Source organism: Geotrypetes seraphini, chromosome 2 (genome assembly GCF_902459505.1).
Source record: "Geotrypetes seraphini chromosome 2, aGeoSer1.1, whole genome shotgun sequence".
In the NCBI taxonomy this organism is placed as follows: domain Eukaryota; kingdom Metazoa; phylum Chordata; class Amphibia; order Gymnophiona; family Dermophiidae; genus Geotrypetes; species Geotrypetes seraphini.
The window spans coordinates 477017502-477032660 of NC_047085.1; positions in this window are offsets into that span (position 1 = coordinate 477017502).

Sequence of the window (15159 nt, forward strand, 5' to 3'; positions counted from 1 at the left end):
CATATGATAACCCTAGACATTGGTCTCCTCCACTCTTTACCACCTTGGTCCCAATGACCAGATCCTTCTTTCTTCTCCTCACAGTTATGGACCTGGGCTGGTGCAGGGCATTGATCATAGGTGCGTGTCCAAATCCTTGAATATATGCACATGCTCCTGCACCAGCTCAGTGCCAGAACTATGAGAAAAGTTTCTGGTCATCACAGGGGGATGGAGGGTAAAGGAGAGCTATGCTAGTTATTGTAAATTCCAGGGACATAATCGAAACATTCAAGGTACTGAAGGGAATAGACTTTGTAGATAAGGACAGGTTGTTCACCCTTTCCAAGGTAGGGAGAACGAGAGGGCACTCTCTAAAGTTGAAAGGGGATAGATTCCATACAAACGTAAGGAAGTTCTTCTTCACCCAGAGAATGGTAGAAAACTGGTACGCTCTTCCGGAGTCTGTCATAGGGGAAAACACCCTCAAGGGATTCAAGACAAAGTTAGACAAGTTCCTGCTTGAACAAGGATGTACGCTGATAGGGCTAGTCTCAGTTAGGGTGCTTTGACCAGAGGGCCGCCGTGTGAGTGGAATGCTGGGCATGATGGACCACTGGTCTGACCTAGCAGTGGCAATTCTTATGTTCTTATTCTTGGAGGGCTCTAAATTTGGCTTTTAAGACAAAATTTACAGGGTTTTTTCTATGTTGAAACTGGACGGTGGACCATTATCTGAGGTGGGCAATTATTAGAAAGGATTAGGGTTACCAGATTTCTTCATGACAAAAAGAGGACATGTGACCACGACCCGCTCCGCCCTTAACCCTGCCACCACACGAACCTTGTCTCATCTTAACTGAGCTTGGGGCTGCGTCTAGAGGGCCTCTGAGCATGCATGGAGGTGACGCAATGACATCACACACATTCGGAAATCTGACTGGGCAGCCGGGCAGTCCTCTAAACAAACCTGCTCTTTTACTAAGGTGCGCTAACCGATTAGCGAGCACTAACTGAATTAGCGCACGCGTTAGCCTTTAGTGTGCGCTAAATCTATTAGCACACGCTAATCAGTTAGTGCACCTTAGTAAAAGATGACCAAAGGACCTGTCCGGATTTTCCCTGATTTCTGGTAACCCTAAGAAGGATGCTAGGCTGCATAGAGAGAGGTACAACCAGCAGAAGAAAGGAGGAGTTGAGGCCTCTCTACCAGTCATTGGTAAGGCCCCACTGGAGTATTCTGTTCAGTTTTGGAGGCCGTATCTCACTAAGAACCTGTGGCGTAGCAACAAAGATATCTTAGGGACCTACCCTACCTCTGACTTTGGACTCAGGCACCGCCAAAGCCCCGCCAGCCAGTTCCTCCTCCACCTAGAGATACTTCTTTAATATATAAATTGGTGGCATTCCGTGACTTCTCACGCAGTGATAGGAGCGATATGACACAGACATTCAAATATTTGAAAGGTATTAATGTGTAAGCAAACCTTTTCCAGAGATGGGAAGGTGGTGTAACTAGAGGACGTGAACTGAAGTTACAAGGGGTGGGGCTGATTCAGGAATATTTCACAGGGAGGGTGGTAGTTACCTTGAATGCCCTCCTGCGGGAGGCGCTAGAGATGAAAAGGGTAACGGAAAATCAAAAATACATGAGATAAACACAAAGGAATCCTGGGCAGAAAGTGAACGGAACCAAACAAATATAGTGGCACTTAGATGGCGACTCCAGTATCTGGGGAAACAAAGCTAGCACTGGGCAAACTTCAACGAGGGGCTGCTGAAAAGCTCTCAGCTCAGCCAACAAAGTTGGAGTACTCTCCCTCGAGGGCTATACACCTAGTCCAGTGATTTTCCACTTTTTTTTCTTTCTGCCGGAAAAATACAGAAGAAATAAGTGGAAAAATTGCTGGACTAAGGGGAAAATTCTAAAACTAGCGCCTAAGTTAATTGAAAGACGTCATTAGAAATGGCAAAAAATGGTGAGGTTGAAGCGCCTACTGGCGCTAAATAAAAGGTGCCGGAATTACACCAACGTAGGCATTTTTGGCCGTCAAACGCCAAAGTAGGCATGGCCAGAAGTATCATAAGGCGGCCTAAAGCACTTACTGTGCATAGGCACAATTCAGGCAAAGATTTCAGGTGCCTATCTTTCCCATAGGTGCGATTCTTAAACCAGTGCCGATGTGTGATTGACACGCGATTAGTGGCTGCTTTTAAGGTGGCTAACCCATATTGGCACCGGTTACAGAATCTGGCCATGAGTGCATAGCCCTCAGTGGAGATTGCCCCAACTTTGTTGGTTGGGCTGAGAACTTTTCAGTGGCCCCTCATATGGTCTGTGACCTGATAATGGCTGAACTGGAATATGTTAGCTTTGGGATATGTACATCACAAATATATTTGTATCTATTCAGTGGCATAGCCACATGGCTAATTTGGGAGGGGAGGGGGGCCCAAAATGTGTGGGTGGGTACCAAATTTTCTCACCACCTGAATGAAAAATATAAATACTAGAGCTGATGGGGATCCCCCAAACCCTAACAACTGAAGACCTCCTCGTCTGGTCCAGCAACCAGAAATCTCAACACCTTGCAGCTAGTGGCCATATCCTCAAAAAGCTTGCCACTGTTCTCATGCATACATGAAAGCCAAGGGGGTGGAGAGGCAACAGCAGCTCTGAAATACTGTTGCAAGCTGCAGAACTTGGAATGTTCTGGTTACTGGACCTGAGGAGGTTGTCATCAGCTGGTGAGGCTTGGGGATCCCCACCAGCTACAGCAAAGGATATGTTCATTTTGAGGGGGGCCTAAGCTCAAAGTGGGAAGCCCAGCCCCCTCTCATGGTTATGCCACTGATTATGTGCAGTACAAAATAAAGTATTTGCTGAGTTTAACGTTTTGGGGGTTCCAGTTCAATTTTAGTATTCATATTTCTATTTCTAATTGTTCTGTATTTGGGTATTTGGTGAAGGTCTGTCTGTGTTTTGTGTGTGAAGAAGTCATTTAAAATTGTTTTACTGTATACGTACATGGTAGTAATGGTGCATGGGGAAATTGGGAGAAAGGCAGGGAGAAGAGGGGGCCCCCTCCTTAATTTCTGCCCTGGGCCCCAGTATATCTAAAACCGGTCTAGTGCCCTCTCATTCCAGAGCTTCCTTTTCAAATGAGACTTGACTCATAATATTCTTGGTCTTATTTACTGTCTCTTTCCTAATAATTCATAGCATCCTGTTTGATTTTTTCGACCACTCCCACCGTACACTGGGCAGAAGATATCAGTGTATTGTCTGCAGTGACACCTAGATCTTTTCCTTGGATCATGAACCTAAGGAGGACCTTAGAATCTAGTTACTACTTGTATGATTTGGTTTATTCTGCCCAATGTGCATCACGTTACATTTCTCCACATTAAATTTCATCTGACATATGAATTTCCTAAGATAATCCTGGAATTGTTTACAGTCTGTACATGTTTTAACAGCTTTGAATAATTTTGTATCATCTGCAAATTTAATCATAAATGCTTCCTGCTACAGTCACTGTTCCCTCTAAGCTGAGCCAATTGCCTTACTTGTCTGCCAATTGCATTACTGCCAGTTGGGGGGAGGGGGGGGGGTACTTCAATACAGTATTATGTTTTCAGTTGCTAGGGAGAGGCAGAACCCCTGGAATCCTGCAAACTTTCCTGTCCAGGATCATTGCAAGCACTAAATGTACCCTGTGCGACACGCCCCCAAATGACACGATACATTCCTGTTCCGCCTACTTGGTGACTTCAGCACAAGAGAAGCCACATATAGCTTGCTACAGTCCTGTTCCCGTCCCTGAATATTGAAAATATAATCATGAAACAGCACCGCCACTCCCCACTGGCAGGACTATAGGTAGAGGACTCCCGCTGAACTTAGAGGAAACAGTAGCTACAGCTATACATAGTGAAGAGACAATGGTGATAATTCTATATATCAGGTGCTAACATGTACATACGACAGGCATGTAAATGTTTCAAATACGAACATATATGGATGTACGTGTAAACATAGATGAATATTTGATTTGATATACCGCTGAAGACTAAAAAGTGTTATAATGCTTTACAATATTATTGACATCTGCTATAATAAAACCCTTAGCGCACATGCGCAGTTCAGACTTCGTGCGGCCGTGATCCCTGATCCGTGGCTCCATGTCGCCGCATGCGCAGTAGGAGCCTTCGGCGGTTTGCGACACATGCGGCGGCTTCCCCAGCAATGTTCCTGCCCCAATCTCCGACTGACGACGCCTCTCTTTCTCATCCCCGGATCAGCAGTGGCAGCAGCCATGGGGCATTTGCTAGGCCGGCCAACTTCGATAATACGAAGTGGGCCGGCCTAGCAAAAGCCCCGAGGCTGCCCGTCCTACCGGATACTGGACAGTGAGCAGGTAAGGGAGACGGGGGTACTACTGAACAGGGGGGAGGTAAAAGGAACGGAGAAGGGCTACTGCTGGACAGGGGGAGCAGGGAAGGGTGCTGCTGGACAGGGGGGAGGTAAAAGTAAGGGAGAAGGGAAAACAAACAGGGGGCAGAGAGAAAAAAAGAAAGAAAGACAGACAGATAGGGGGCAGAAAGAAAAAATTGCCTAAGTCCACACATCTAGCACCCATTAATGTAACGGGCTTAAAGAAACACCCCTCTCCCAATTTACACTTCTATTAACAAAACTATTAAAACTGTTCTGCTCATATTGCTACATCATCACAATATCAAAAGGAAAAACTTTCATTGAATAACCAAGTTTTCAACATTTTCTGAAAACTTAGGCCCTCTTTTGCTAAGCCGCGGTAGAGGTTTCTACTGCGGCCTGGGGCGCTGAAGGCTCTGAAGCTCATTGGAATTGTATGAGCATTGGAGTAGCATCAGAGCATTTAGAGGGGTTAAATAGCTGCCCATAGTTTGTAACTTGCTAAGCAAATTCTGTTTTCTCTAGCAAGTAGAAGGGAAGAAGAATTGGAACATATCCAGAGAACCTCAACAAGCCCAAGAGTAGAAACGGTGGGAAAATGATTATTGCCAATTCACAGCAGCACATATACTGTAGAGTTTCTCTATTCGATATCAAATATAATTATAGACTGGTGGGTCTGACTTTGGTGCCAGGCAACATGGTAGAGAATATTATAAGGAACAAAATGATGGAACATATATGTAAGCATGGATTAATGAGAAAAAGCCAACATGGATTTAGTCAAGGGAAGTCTTGCCTCACCAATCTACTGCATTTCTTTGAAGGAGTGAATGAGCATGTGGATAAAGTTGATATTGTGTACAGTATTTGGATTTTCAAAAGGCATTTGACAAAGTACCTCATGAAAGACTTCTGAAGAAATTAGAAAGTCAGAGAGTGGGTTTAAATGATCAATATTCTCAGTGGAGAAGGGCAAATAGTGAGGTTCCTCATGGGTCTGTGCTGGGACTGTTGCTTTTTAACATATTTATCATAGAGATGGGAATAACTAGTGAGATCATTAGATTTGCTGATGACACAGTTGTTCAAAGTTGTTAAATCGCACGAGGACTGTGAAAAATTGCAAGAGGACCTTGTGAGACTGGAAGACTGGGTGTCAAGATGGTGTTTAATGTGAGCACGTGCAAAGTGATGCATGTGGGAAAGAGGAACCTGAACTAGGAAAAGGATCTAGGATGCGTTGAAATCCTCAGCTCAATGCGTGGTGGCGGCTAAGAAAGTACATAGAATGTTAGGAATTATCAGGGAAGGAATGGAATACAAAGATGAAAATGTTATAATGCCCTTGTATCGCTCTGTGGTATGGCCGTAACTTAAATACTGTGTGCAGTTATGGTCGCTGTATCTCAAATAAGATATAGCGGAATTAGAAAAGGTATAGAGAAGGGCGACAAAAATGATAAATGGTTTGGGACGACTTCCCTATGAAAAGAGGTTAAAGCGGCTAGGGCTTTTCAGTTTGGAGAAGAGGCGGCTCAGGGGAGATATGGTAGACTAATCTATAAAATACTGAGTAGAGTAGAAAAGGTAGATGTGAATTGCTTTTTCACTCTTTCCAAAAATACTAGGACTAAGGGGCAAGCGATGAAGCTACTAAGTAGTAGATTTAAAACAAACCGGAGAAAATATTTCTTCACCCAACTTGTAATTAAACTCTGGAATTCGCTGCCAGAGAATGTGGTGAAATCAGTTAGCTTAGCAGGGATTTTAAAAAGGCTTGGATAATTTCCTAAAAGAGAAGTCCATAGGTCATTACTGAGAAGACTTGGGGGAAATCTATTGCTTATTCCTAGGATAAGCAGCATAAAATCTGTTTTACTACTTGGGATCTAGCCAGGTACCTGGGACCTGGGTTGGCCACTGCTGGAAACAGGATACTTGATGGACTTGATGGGCTTGATGGACCTTCAGTCTGTCCCAGTATGGCACTTCTTTTAAAGGTAGTGAAACAATAGCTCACAGCTGGGGGGCCACAGTTATCAGTGGTGCTTGACTGGTTACTTCCTCACTCATGGTTTTATCAGTTGCTTTACAAGCACAGCTGAGGCCCCTGACACATTAATGTTTCCCTGCAGCCTACAGCATAGAACTTCAGGCTTAGGTATAATATTTTTCAAAATTCAAATGTAATTTAAATGATTTCCAAGCAAATGTATGAGTATAAGCCAACCTTACATACACTGACAGACTGAAGAAGCAGGGGCTGTTCTCCCTGGAGAAGCGGAGACTCAGAGGAGATATGATAGAGACCTTCAAGATCCTGAGGGGCATCGAAAAGGTTGACATGGACAGATTTTTCAATTTGAAAGAAACCACAAGAACAAGGGGTCACTCGATGAAATTGAAGGGGGGCAGGTTTAGAACAAACGCAAGGAAATTCTTTTTCACACAGAGGGTGGTGGACACATGGAACACCCTTCCTGAAGCCGTGATAGGAAATAGCACAGTACAGGGTTTCAAGGAAGACCTGGATAGGTTCCTGGAGGACAAAGGGATTGAGGGGTACAGATAAGAGCAGTGGAAGGTTTAGAGATAAGTGTAGAGGTAGGCATAAAATTAGTCAGGGACTGCTGCTCAGGCAATATGCCTGATGGGCCGCCGCGTGAGCGGACCGCTGGGCAGGATGGACCTCTGGTCTGCCCCGGCGGAGGCGACTACTTATGTACTTATGTACTTAATTCTACAATAATTATTTGGAACTGGTGGTTATTCCACAGCTAAAGCACTACAGTTAACTTCTGTTTCACATTAGCAGCTCAGATGTATTTATTTATTCAGTTTTCTATACCGTTCTCCCAAGGCAGCTCAGAACGATTTACATGGATTTATTCAGGTACTCAAGCATTTTTCCCTGTGAATCCAAGGGCTTCTTTTACTAAGCTGCAATAGCGGTTTTAGCATGCGTTTAGCGCGTACTAAATTGCCACGTGCGCTAGACGCTAACGCCAGCATTGAGCATTGAGCGTAGCACGGGTTTAGCGTGCGCTAAACTTCTGCGAGCGCTAAAAACGCAGAAATACGCAGACTACAAATCCTACAAAATGCGGCAATAAAAATAATTACTAAAAGGAAAAAATTTGATCATGTGACTCCCCTTCTGAAGGAAAAGCATTGGTGACCTGTTAACCGTAGAATTGCATTTAAAATAGCATTACTTTTACACAAAATTTTAACGAACAAAGCTCCTGCATTTTTAGAAAGACTCTTAATCCCTTATACTCCTATAAAATCTTTAAGATCAGAAGAGAAATCACTCCTCCTAGTCTCTTCATTAAGAGTCATCTATTCTAGGAGGGCACGATCTTTTCCATCATGGCCCCCCAAATCTGGAATTCGCTCCCAACTAATATAAGGGAAGAACAATTACTTGGTAAGTTTAAAAGTCTCCTGAAAAGCTGACTTTTAAGGATGCTTTTAACTGGTGGATGCCTGGAATGCGCTCCCGAGAGAGGTGGTGGAGAGTAAAACTGTGACTGAGTTCAAAGAAGCGTGGGATGAACACAGAAGATTTAGAATCAGAAAATAATATTAAATATTGAACTAGGCCAGTTACTGGGCAGACTTGCACGGTCTGTGTCTGTGTATGGCCGTTTGATGGAGGATGGGCTGGGGAGGGCTTCAATGGCTGGGAGGGTGTAGATGGGCTGGAGTAAGTCTTAACAGAGATTTCGGCAGTTGGAACCCAAGCACAGTACCGGGTAAAGCTAAGAAGAAAAAATTAAAAAATTTAAATTGAATCAGGTTGGGCAGACTGGATGGACCATTCAGGTCTTTATCTGCCGTCATCTACTATGTTACTATATGTTAGATATGCTTATTTTATATCCCCAGGATACTCGTTAGAGTAATAGTAAAGTCGATAAGCGAAAATTGAGCGGGTAACCTTTCCCCCATCCTTTTGTTTCATCACCTTGCCCTTTTTGATTTGATTTACAAATTGTATTTAATCCTTTTTTTGTTTTTCCTTTTTGTGTTTGTCTGGTACACAGGTGTGTGAATTGTCTTGTTTTGAACCCAATTTTACTAGTACTTGTAAATCGCATTGAATTAAGATTTTGCGATCAAAATCAAAACTTTATTAAACATGGAAACGTGGAAAATTAGACATGGTGGAAAATGCCCATAATGCGTAACTTACGTTGTTTGCATTTTCCTTCAACTTATTTGCTATATCTTGAGATCCTCCTTAGGTAGCATTTCAGGAAGATTTGGGGGCCTGGCAAATTCTGAAATGTTATCATTAAGTAACTATTATTACCAAAGATCTTCACATAAGTATACATTGTGAATCCCCCACACCCAACCACCCCTACCCAACCGATCCCATCCCTACCCAGCTGCCCAAATGCCCCCACAGCAGTAATCCTTAAACAAACAGAGGTTCTCAGGGTGGGAAGGAGATGCTGGATCCACACAAGGGGGGGGGGAGTCAGAGAGAGAGAGAGGCCAGACCTGCGGGGAGGGGGGCGGTTTTGTCGGGTAAGTTGGGTCAGAATCAGGCAGGAAAGTACATTATAAAAAGTAGAACAGGAAGTAGATGACATTCTGGGCTGTGGGGCACCTGTGTAGTCACACTGCTCACCCCTGCCTAAGACCAGCTCTGGGTGGGGTTCAAGGAGAGCAGCTGCTCCCCCCAATAGATTTTAAATAAAATAGCACCTCTCCGGATTAGCCCTTCAGCTTCTCACTGATGTCTGTTTTGACAACAGGTCTGCTCCCTCTGATGTCAAAACCTGCCTATGCTTCTGGAATGGATATGGAATGACCTTGCAGTTAATGCAGCAAATAATGCAAATCACTTAAAGGCAACTTTCCCCTTAATATTACTACTACTTTTTCATTTCTACAGTGCTACTAGACGTATGCATCGCTGTACTTAAAAACACATATGAGACAGTCCCTGCTCAAGAGAGCTTACAATCTAATCAAGTAGGGGTTAAGGAACTGCATATGGTAGGAATGAGTAAAATAGACGAGTGCTTTACAAGTGAATTGGAGAAGTTAAAAGCAACTTCAAAAAGGTGGGCTTTTAGCCTAGATTTGGATACACGGAGCAGCATAATAATAATAATCTATATATAAAATCGGATGTATGTATGTATGTGCCGCGATCACGCAAAAACGGCTTGACCGATTTGAACGAAACTTGGTATGCGGATCCCTCACTACCCGGGGTGATATGTTCTGGGGGGTCTCACGGCCCACCTGCACATGTGGGCGGAGCTACAAACATAAAATCAGATTTCACCCATTCATGTCAATGGAAAAAATGTAAAACAGCTGCCAACGCAAAAACGGCTTGCCCGATTTGAACGAAACTTGGTATGCACATCCCTCACTACCTGGGGTGATATGTTCTGGGGGTCTCGCATCCCACCTGCACACGTGGGCGGAACTACTAACTGAAAATCAGATTTCACCCATTCATGTCAATGACAAAACTGTAAAAAGCTGCCAACGCATAAACGGCTTGCCCGATTTGACCGAAACTTGGTATGCAGATCCCTCACTACCTGGGATGATATGTTCTGGGAGTATCGCGGCCCACATGCACACGTGGGCGGAGCTAAAAACATAAAATCAGATTTCACCCATTCATGTCAATGGAAAAAATGGAAAAAGCTGCCTTTCTCACAGTAATTCAAAAACGGTTTGACCTATTTGAACGAAACTTGGTATGCTGATCCCTCACTACCTGGGGTGATATGTTCTGGGGGTCTCGCATCCCACCTGCACACGTGGGCGGAACTACTAACTGAAAATCAGATTTCACCCATTCATGTCAATGACAAAACTGTAAAAAGCTGCCAACGCATAAACGGCTTGCCCGATTTGACCGAAACTTGGTATGCAGATCCCTCATTACCTGGGGTGATATGTTCTGGGGGTCTCTCGGCCCACCTGCACACATGGGCGGAGCAACAAACAGAAAATCTGATATCACCCATTCATGTCAATGGAAAAAATGTAAAAAGCTGCCATTCTTACAGTAATTTCAACTACCTGGGGTGATATGTTCTGGGAGTCTCTCGGCCCACCTGCACACGTGGGCGGAGTTACAAACATAACATCAGATTTCACCCATTCATGTCAATGGAAAAAAAGTAAAAAGCTGCCATTCTCACCGTACTTCAAAAACGGCTTGACCGATTTGAAAGAAACTTGGTATGCAGATCCCTCACTACCTGGGGTGATATGTTCTGGGGGTCTCGCGGCCCACCTGCACACGTGGGCGGAGCTACAAACATAAAATCAGATTTCACCCATTCATGTCAATGGAAAAAATGTAAAAAGCTGCCATTCTCACAGTAATTCCAACTACCTGGGGTGATATGTTCTGGGAGTCTCTCGGCCCACCTGCACACGTGGGCGGAGCTACAAACAGAACATCAGATTTCACCCATTCATGTCAATGGAAAAACAGTAAAAAGCTGCCATTCTCACAGTGCTTCAAAAACGGCTTGACCGATTTGAACGAAACTTGGTATGCAGATCCCTTACTACCTGGGGTGATATGTTCTGGGGGTCTCGCGGCCCACCTGCACACGTGGGTGGAGCTACAAACAGAAAATCAGATTTCACCCATTCATGTCAATGGAAAAAATGTACTCAGCTGCCATTCTCACAGTAAATAATAAACGGCTTGACCGATTTGATCGAAACTTGGTATGCAGATCCCTCACTACCTGGGGTGATATGTTCTGGGGGTCTCTTCACCCAAGAATTTATATGTTCTTGCTCCTGGAGGTGAAACTAAAAATGTTGTTTATAATCAAGTTTTGTGTTTGTTGTATTGTATTCATTTTGTCAAATATTTCGCATTATAATTTGATTATTGTACTTTTTATAAAGCTGTAAAAATATAATTTCATTCACCACTATAAAGTATCTTTATTTGAATCCATTTACTGTGTTATTGCTATAATTAAATACCCGTGCAACGCCGGGTCATCAGCTAGTAATAATAATAAAAAAGGTTAAGTCCGTTTTGGGCCTACGGCGCTAGTCACCCAAAGTCAGCAGCGTCTAAAGTCCATTCTCAAAAAATATGTCCAAAATATTTTCTAGAATCGTCTAATTATACATCCAGCTGTTTGATAGTTCAGACTGCCAAGTCATCTATTTTTATACTGCATTCTCAACCAAAAAATCATCCAAGCCCAAAACACCTAGAACAACACCTTTTGAACATGGGAGGGGGGTCAGAAAAGTGATGGACTCACCCCCCAGACTTGGCAACAGAGTAGTGGGGCACCTTACAGGGCCCTGCTGTGAACTTCACAAAAAGGGTGCCACATAAACATCTCACCACAACTCCTACTTCACCAGGGTGATGATCTCCTTTAAGGAGACCTCCTTCCTCCAAGGCAGCACAGGGGCTACCAGACTGGAGGTGGGACTTCTCTACAACATCCCTGTAGATCTCCTCTTTGTACTTCTATGTCTCCCTCAGCTCCTCCAAGTCTGCTACTCTAGCCTCAAGGGAACATACGTGTTCTCTGAGAGTTAGGAGCTCTTTGCAGCGAGCACACATATATAACTTCTAGCCAACTAGGAGAAAATCATACTTGTGACACTCAATGCTTCATATCGGATATGGTACATTCATGATAAACTGGAACCTAGTGACAAACAAATTCCTTCACACAAGAAACCTGTCAGCCTGACTGTTAGAGATAGCCATTAGGTTCATTAAGACACCTCAAGAAAATGTACACAAAATTGATTTAATGGATATCACCTATGAATTAATAAATATACAATCAATTTCCAAAATTTAAAAATTAACAGGTTATAAAATTGTTGAGTTAAAAGGTTAACAGGTTAAACATTTTTTATTAATATGAATGTGTAAAATGGAAAAAAAAAAGGAAAGAAAACTGGATCAAGACTAGGGAGTTCTGTGAGGACAGATATCAAACCCCGTCCCCCACTGGAATCAAATCTATCCCTGCTCATCCGCACTGAAAATCGATTCCGTCCCCACCCGTCCTCACCTGTCCCTGCAAGTAATCTCTTCTGTCCACATAAACTTCAGAAGTATAGTAGTTTTGTCATTTAATTATGCAACTGAATTAAAGGCTCTGGTAGAGACCCATTTACAAATAAAAAAGGCACTTTATTAAGGACTCATTTTACTAAGCTGTGCTAGTGTTTTTAGCGCACGCACAAGACTAGCTGAAAAATTACCACCTACTTAAAAGGAGGCGGTAGCGGTTAGCACGTGCGGCATTTTAGCCCGCGCTATTCTGTGCAAATTTACAATCTATCCCTGAAAACGGGCGTGATCCCGGAGGAGTGGAAGATAGCCAACGTTACACCTATCTTTAAAAAGGGATCAAGAGGAGACCCGGGAAACTACAGACCGGTGAGTCTGACCTCTGTTCCGGGGAAAATGGCGGAAGCACTGATAAAAGAAAACATCGATGAACATTTTGAAAGAAATGAACTTCTGATAACCAGCCAACATGGTTTCTGCAAGGGGAGATCATGCCTAACGAACTTATTGCACTTCTTCGAAGGAATTAACAAACGGATGGACAAAGGAGACCCCATAGACATCATATATCTAGATTTCCAAAAAGCCTTTGACAAGGTGCCCCATGAACGCCTACTCCGGAAACTGAAGAACCATGGGGTGGAAGGAGACGTACATAGATGGATCAGAAATTGGTTGGCGGGTAGGACACAGAGGATAGGAGTGAAGGGCCACTACTCGGACTGGAGGAGCGTAATGAGTGGGGTCCCGCAGGGCTCGGTGCTCGGGCCGCTGCTATTTAATATATTCATAAATGATCTAGAATCAGGGACGAAGTGTGAGATAATAAAATTTGCAGACGACACCAAACTATTTAGTCGAGCTCGGACTAAAGAGGACTGCGAAGAATTGCAAAGAGATTTGAACAAACTAGGAGAATGGGCGACGAGATGGCAGATGAAGTTCAATGTTGAGAAATGTAAAGTATTACATGTGGGAACTAGAAATCCGAGGTACAACTATACGATGGGAGGGATGTTAGTGAAAGAGAGTACCCAAGAAAGGGACTTGGGGGTAATGGTAGACATGACAATGAAGCCAACGGCACAGTGCGCAGCAGCCGCTAAGAGAGTGAATAGAATGCTAGGTATAATCAAGAAGGGTATTACTACCAGAACGAAACAAGTTATTCTGCCGTTGTATCGGGCGATGGTGCGCCCACATCTGGAGTACTGCGTCCAATATTGGTCGCCGTACCTTAAGAAAGACATGGCATTACTAGAGAGGGTTCAGAGGAGGGCGACACGTCTGATAAAAGGGATGGAAAATCTTTCATACGCTGAAAGATTGGAGAAACTGGGACTCTTTTCCCTGGAGAAGAGGAGACTTAGAGGGGATATGATAGAGACTTACAAGATCTTGAAGGGCATAGAGAGAGTAGAGAGGGACAGATTCTTCAAACTTTCGAAAAATAAAAGAACAAGAGGGCATTCAGAGAAGTTGAAAGGGGACAGATTCAAAACAAATGCTAGGAAGTTCTTCTTTACTCAACGTGTGGTAGACACCTGGAATGCGCTTCCAGAGGACGTAATAGGGCAGAGTACGGTATTGGGGTTTAAGAAAGGATTAGACAATTTCCTACTAGAAAAGGGGATAGAAGGGTATAGATAGAAGAGTACTATGCAGGTCCTGGACCTGTTGGGCTGCCGCGTGAGCGGACTGCTGGGCGCGATGGACCTCAGGTCTGACCCAGCGGAGGCAATGCTTATGTTCTTATGTTCTTAAGGCCCTAACTCACCTTTGTAAAAGGAGTCCTAATTTGGAAATATTAATTGGGAAGAATATATACTTTGTAAATGGGTCTCTGCCAGAGCCTCTAAATATAAAATATAAATAGTCCAGCTGATGGGGACCCTCAAGCTATGTCAGCTAAAGACTTCCTCTGAAGGTGGCCAACAATCCCGTGGTTCTCCCTCTGATGTCACTCAGTCTTAGTCATGTTCAGTTAGACATCCAGGTGGCAATGTTGGTCAGGCAGGCTGATACTTGGGCCTCGATTCCTGTAGAAATTTCTGGTGTAGAGAGGTAGATCCGGGAGTCGTCCTTATAGAGGTGATACTGAAAACCATGGGAGGAGATCAGAGCGCTGAGGGATTGAGTATAGATGGGAAAAAGAAGAGGTCCCAAGACAGAGTCTTGAGGTAAACCGACTAACAGTGGGATTGCAGTGAAGGACTTTCAGCAAAAGGGTAGATTGGTTGAACAATCTGTATGGAATGAAAAACTTGGATAAACTCCTCATTTTCGAGGCAAGAACATATACAGCCATCTGAGCTGGATTGTTAACTGCAGCTGTGATATATAATGCATCAGCATTTTTAAATTGGGCACAGGTGGGCCATAGGTCTTGGCAACAGGGTACAATTACCAGACATGGACAGCTCATATACTTTATTTCCTAAATTTTATGTTTCTCTTTTTTATAGTTTGCAAGACAGCAAACAACTGATATTTACTGGCAGTAGAGACAGGTTCTTTTTCAAAATAGTAATCAGAAAAAACCCACCTGCATGGTATATAAAACAAAAAAAAACCCCTCTTTCCCTTTTCTTAACCATTGTAAAACCTTTAACAAACTTGCTTCTCCCAATACACTCATTAAAGATTCTCTCTATAGACCTAGAAAGAGATCAAGTCC